Raw genomic sequence first — 6,942 nt, 5'->3', positions numbered from 1 at the left:
CAGCCTGTTACATCTCTGGAGAGTTTCCCTGCTCCTGTACTCCATTGTTACACCAGATCCAACAGCATATCTCACATATAAATTATTATAAATAATAATGGATGTGGTCAGGAATTGGTAAAATGTGCTTGGTTAAATGCTTATATTACTAAATTATTTATGCTTTAATATTTTGGAGCTATATTGTAGTTTGCTATTGAAGTTTATATATTATTTTATTGAGTACTACATTGTGTCCACTGTAAAAAAAAAAAAAAAAAAAAAAAAATGTAGTTTTTACAAAATAATTTTGGCAGATGTGGTTGCCAGGATAATTTTGTAAAAAATACAGAAAACTGTAAACACATTTACAGCCAAAACTGTAAATTTTACAGTATAAAACGGTAATTTACAAACAAGAAAATTTGAATGTAAACCAGTAAATTCAACAACGCACACTGCTATTAAAATCTGTTTTGGAACTTTAACATACTGTATATAGTACGGGAACTTACTGTTAACCTATTAACAGTTTTTTTCCGTAGCGTTTTTACAAACTTGTACAGTTAAAATTACACTTATTTTTTTACATGAACTCTCTTCAGGCCGAAATAAGGTTTTTTTTTTTTTTTTTTTTTTTTCGTAGCGTCTCTTATGAAACCAGTGTTATCTTCATCAGCCTGATCTGTTAATTTTTTCACAGAAAAGCTCTTGTCCGTAAACCCCTTGGTAAGTCCGCCAGTAAGGAATGTGAAAGAAAGGCGGTCTTCATGTTTAACGTGTTTTACCAATAATCACGCAGACTGCTGGAATACAAAAACATTGTTTAAGGTCGAGCTCGATTTGTGAAAACTATCATAATCGCATTTTTTCACATGGCCGTGTTTAGGCTGATTTATACTCGAAGCGTCCGCAAGTTTGCTTGGGTGCGCGCAACAAATATGACGTCATCGCGGTGTTGCAGGTAGTTCGCTTTGAGTGCGCGCGAACTCATTTTGCGTAGCGGTGTGCACAACATTTGTAATGCCTTGCCCAAATACCCACACTTGCGTTCTTTGCACTTGATCACTTGACTACTTATATGACGTATTTCCTGTATTTGGCCCAAGTGTTCAAGTGAGGATGAAGACCATAAATGTGTGTATAACTTTTCATTACCTGATGGGACACACTTTAATTTCTGGTGCTTCTAATTAAGTGATAAAAAGCAGTTGCAAATGATGTACAGAATAAATATAGGCTACTCACCTTTGCACCAATAAAACATGTAGCACTTTGTTTTACTACCACTTTATATGTAATACCTAATTATTATTAATATTTAACTTACAATGTACAGGCTTCCGTTACCTCTCGTGATCTTGGCAAAAAGCCTTGCAATTTATTTCCACAACATGATGCATGATGGGATACACTAAGCCTTGAATACCGCTCCGGACCGGTATTCGAGATAGTGTGTATTTAATGTGCGTTAAGGGCACTGCGCTTTGGCGTTTTTAAGATCTGGACAGTCGCATTTGCGCATTTGCGCATTCACATATACACTATTACACTTTGTTTTACAATAAAGTTTTGTTTGTTATACGTTTCCTTGAGTGCTTGGCTTCAATATTCTGATTTGGTAAAGTTTCACAGTTTAGCTTTTGTCAGTTAACCCTTTCTTGATCCCGTAACTCAACTATTCTGATCTTAAAAATTTCACAGTGCAGTGTTGGTCGTATATAAAAAAAAAAAAAGTGAAGTATTACATTTTCCACAAAAATATGAAGCAGCACAACTGTTTTCAACAATGATAATAATCAGAAATGTTTTTCGAGCAAATCAGAATATTAGAATGATTTCTGAAGGATTATGCGCCACTGAAGACTGGAGTAATTATGCTGAAAATTCAGCTTTGATCACATAAATAAATGGTTTACTATATTTGCATAGAAAATTCTGCTATTCTAAATTGTAACTCTATATATTAAACATATTACAGTTTACCATATTTTTCATCATTATAAAATTCTTCATAAAAAAAGCAATTGAAAGGTACAATAAAAACAGTCCACATTCTACACTACATTCCAAGTCTTCTAGAGCAGAGCATTATATGTAAACGATGTGTAAAAATATTATTTACCCATTGCCATATACAGTACGTCAGGAAAGACAAATCATAATGTAAAGAGGTATGACAGTCATTCATTAATGTTATTGATATTAATAATATATATTTTTTTAAATGTCTGTATTGTTTGTATTTGTATATCAGTAAGTGGTGTTAAAAATATCTGTAATGAGCTGGTGGGTTTATGGTGTGGTGGGCCACTCTGTGCCAAAATGTCCATGGCAACTTTTTAGCCCCAGTGTGCCCCTGAGTGTACGCACTGTCCATGAGCACACAACTGCTGATGATGATGATGATGACACAGCCACAACCAACACCCCCCACCCCAGCCTGTGACCTCAGGGTAACCTTCGTTCCCACAGATCCAATGTACATATCCTCGTCGCTTGCCATGGGAACCCACAGTCTTTATGGAATCTCTAACCCTTCTGCTGCCTGTCAGTAGCAAAGAGTGAAAAGACATCTTGAGTAAATATTTTATCTTCAGGTCTGAGATCAGTTTGGTTTTCTACTGGGTCTACTTTAATTTACAATGTTTATATATATATAGCATATATACAGGTGCTTCTCAATAAATTAGAATGTTGAGGAAAAGTTCATTTATTTCAGCAATTCAACTCAAATTGTGAAACTTAGTTGATTAAGTCTTTGGTTCTTTTAATAGTGATGATTTTGGCTCACATTTAACAAAAACCCACCAATTTCTCAACAAATTAGAATACTTCATAAGACAGATTAAAAAAATTGTTGGCCTTCTGGAAAGTATGTTCATTTACTGTAGGTTTCTTTGACGGTGGCCTTCAGCTCATCTGCATTTTTTTGTTTTTTTTTTTCTTTTTTTTCTTTTGAATGTATCTTATATTTTCTATGTGGTTTTGGTGTGTTGTGTTTTTGGGGGAGTGTAGAGTACAAAAACAATGTTGTTTTTTAAAAATTTTTTTGTTTTTTTGAGTGTGGGCAGGTTCCAAATCCTGCTGGAAAACGAAATCAGCATCTCAGAAATCTGATCAGCAGAAGGAAGCATGAAGTGCTCCAAAATTTCTTGGTAAACGGTTGCAGTGACTTTGGTTTTCAAAAAACACAATGGAGCAACACCAGCAGATGACATTGCACCCTAAATCATCACAGACTATGGAAACTTAACACTGGACTTAACACTTCAAGCAACTTGGGTTATGAACTTCACCATTCCTCCAGACTCTAGGGCCTTGGTTTCCAAATGAAATACAAAATTTGCTCTCATCTGAAAAGAGGACTTTGGATCAATGGCAACAGTCCAGTTCTTCTTCTCCTTAGCCCAGGTAAGACGCCTCTGATGTTGTCTGTGGTACAGGAGTGGCTTAACAAGAGGAATACTACAACTGTAGCCAAATTCCTTGACACTTCTGTGTGTGGTGGCTCTTGATGCCTTGAACCCAGCCTCAGTCCATTCTTTGTGAAGTTCTCTAAAATTCTTGAATCAATTTTGCTTGACAATCCTCATAAGGCTGCGGTTCTCTTGGTTGGTTGTGCATTTTTTTTTTTCCACACTTTTTCCTTCCATTCAACTTTCTGTTGACATGCTTGGATACAGCACTCTGTGAACAGCCAGCTTATTGGCAATTAATTTTTGTGAATTACACTCCTTGTGAAGGGTGTCAATGATTGTCAGAGATCATTTTGAAGGCTCAGGAAACCTTTGCAGGTGTTTTTAATTGATTAGATGATTAGCATGTCACCATATTCTAATTTGTGTATTGGTGGGTTTTTGTTAAATGGAAGCCAAAACATCACAATTAAAAGAACCAAAGACTTAAACTACTTCAGTCTGTGTGCATTGAATTTACTTAATACATGAGTTTCACAATTTGAGTTGAATTACTGAAATAAACTAACTTTGCCTCGACATTCTAATTTATTGAGAAGGACCTGTATGTTTGTCATATATGTTTGCCTGTGTGTGCGTGAGTGGAATGTTCTGTTAATACTTGTGGTTTGGATTGGACTGCAAAATTCAATGAATAAATGCACAAGCCCTGTTGAAAAATCGAGCTGCTGGTTAGGTATGTTTGAAGCATGGCTGCTGGTCATGAGCTGGTTTAAGCTGGTCCTGAGCAGGAGCTAGTTGCTTAGGACCAGCACATGACCAGCTAAGAACCAGCTTAAAACAGCTCATGACCAGCAGCCAAGCTTCAAACATACCTAACCAGCATTTGTGTTTTTTTTTTTCTTTTTTTTTTTCTTTTCAACAGGGAGTACACACAAATACACACAATGTACTCTTAGATCTGGCACAAAAATCCTAAATGGCTAAAACAGAACTAAGGTCTCAGTAGGCTAAACAAGCATGATTTATATCAAACAGGTTTTAGATGTTTTAGCACTTGAATTTTAGCAAGCATTTCACACCTCCTTTGAAGTCTGTGTGTTGACATACTGGCTTGATTAAGTAGAAATTAATAAAGACCTTTGGGTTATTTTTTTAAAGCTTAAAGTTTTGAAGGCTTGGGTGTGATTCAAAAACAACACTGAGTTTTTGCTTCTGATGCTTGTTTGTGATGGGGAAAAAGTTTATGAAGAGTCACAACAGAGATGCTGGTTGTTTATGAAAACATAAATTCTGATGTTTTTGTCAGATGTAAAATGTAAAGTGACACCGGAAAGTTCAAAGGTCCAAACTTAAAACACAAACGCTACTTTCGCACTGTCCTAGTGTGGAGAAATTCTCAAGACAAGATTTTTCTCACTGGTTTAATTGAGAACAGTATTTCCAAGACTGATTTCTTCTTTAAAGTTGATCTTAATCAACAAGGGTTCATTCCGTCCTGAGACAGCTAAAGGGAGATGATGGACCACTCATACAAATACACAGTAAAAAGCAATGGACCCTTTTCACAAGACTATGATGACATGTATCAACATCATCATAAGTTTTTTGTATTTAGATTTTTTTTAAATGTATTTACAGTATTACAGTGAACTGTATTATATCATCTTTGCATCAAATCAAAATGCGAGGGTGTTTATAATGCAGTGTCTATGGAAGGGACGGTAAATTTGTGTCAGTTTTTTGAAACTGAGATTTATACATCATCTGAAATCTGAATAAATTAGCTTTCCATTGATGTATGGTTTGAGCACATGGGGGATGCTGAGGGGGATTTTCATTAATGATGCTGAAAATTCAGCTTTGATCACAAAAAAAAAAAAAACATTTAAACAATAAACCATTAAAAAAAATCACAATGTATGGTTTAAAATCTGGAATCTGACGGTGCAAAAAAATCCAAATATTGAGAAAATCGCCTTTAAAGTTGTCCAAATGTAGTTCTTATCAGTGCATATTACCAATCAAAAATTAAGTTTTGATATATTTACAGTACGAAATGTATAAAATATCTTCATGGAAGATGAACTTTAGTTAATATCCTAATGATTATTGTCATCAAATAGACGTTTAGATGTTTTTAAGATGTTTATGGTTTAGAATGTATGCAAAACTGACATCTTACAGACGTCTGCCAGATGCTTGTACACAGCAGATGCTTTCCAGATCAAGTTATCTTTAACAAACATCTTGCAGATGTACGTTGGCTATCTAGGTTCAGTTAAACCTATTAAAAGTTTCAAGTAATCAGTGCTTTATTGTGGGTCATAATCTAATTTATTATGTAAACAGCTCATCTCGATTCACTGACCGAACAGTAATTCGTAACAGTCATCAGCAGGGTGCAGCATTTAAACATGAATGTCTTAATACATTGCTATTTCTGACAAAACAAAAAAGTAAAACTTTAACCATCGGAGATCGTTTGGAGTATGCAGGACACATTCCAATGCAAATCACGTAATTCATTTATGCTGGTGTGTCATAAAAGAGGCCCATAGGATGTTGTGTGATCTGACCACTTGATGGAGCTATATATCTTTAGAAAAGGATCATTACTGAGAAAGCTTGCAGTCTAGAAAGTGGCTAGTGATTTTATTTTAGGCTTCAAAATTCATAAAGGTTGTGTTGATTTGTAAAGATTATATTGATAAAATGTCTAAGAATCATAAACTTTTGTTGGTCATAGAGTTTATTTCCTGGAGTAATCCCAAAGCCAATGGAGAAATGCTTTAGCTTTTTTTGGAGGAAACCAGGGTAACGAGTTGGCCTGCCGCCCACTCAAACAGGAAGTTTTTCTGCCCAAAATTATTAGTTACTGATTAGATGAAACATCTCATATAGTATTACAACGCTTAGAAATGTAGAACTATGTGTTCATATTACCAGCTGTGTACCTTGTAGAGGTAATCTAATTCATATTACATGTAGCACTGTCAAAACTGGGTGTATCCTGATTTGCATAATATCATGTGTGAGAGGCTACAGTTGAGAATAGTGCATCACAACATTTCTAGCACAGTTTTATCCAAAGCAAAAATAAAAGCAAGGGAGAGATCATTATTTAAGAATATGAACCTTAAAAGTAAAATGAAACCCACAGTACACAAACACATATATATATATATATATATATATATATATATATATATATATATATATATATATATATATATATATAGCACCTTAAGTTTCATAAGTTATGAAACATAGTAACCCATGAAACAATAAAAATGAAAAACAATGTACATAAATCAAACCCTTGTTATGGCCAACAGAAATGGTAATTGGTTTACAGTTTCAATATACAAGGTAAATATGACACCAGTTGACAACCTGCCCCAACAGAGATTTATGGAAACAATATTTTTGCTTTTCAAACACAGTTCAACCTTTCAGTTAAAACTGTTATGTTGAATTTATCTTTGTGTATGTATACATACAGTATATACTTTTGTGTTAATTTCATAAAACTATACATTTA

Source organism: Cyprinus carpio, chromosome B22, assembly GCF_018340385.1.
Source record: "Cyprinus carpio isolate SPL01 chromosome B22, ASM1834038v1, whole genome shotgun sequence".
Lineage (NCBI taxonomy): Eukaryota > Metazoa > Chordata > Actinopteri > Cypriniformes > Cyprinidae > Cyprinus > Cyprinus carpio.
This window is presented reverse-complemented; position numbering follows the sequence as displayed.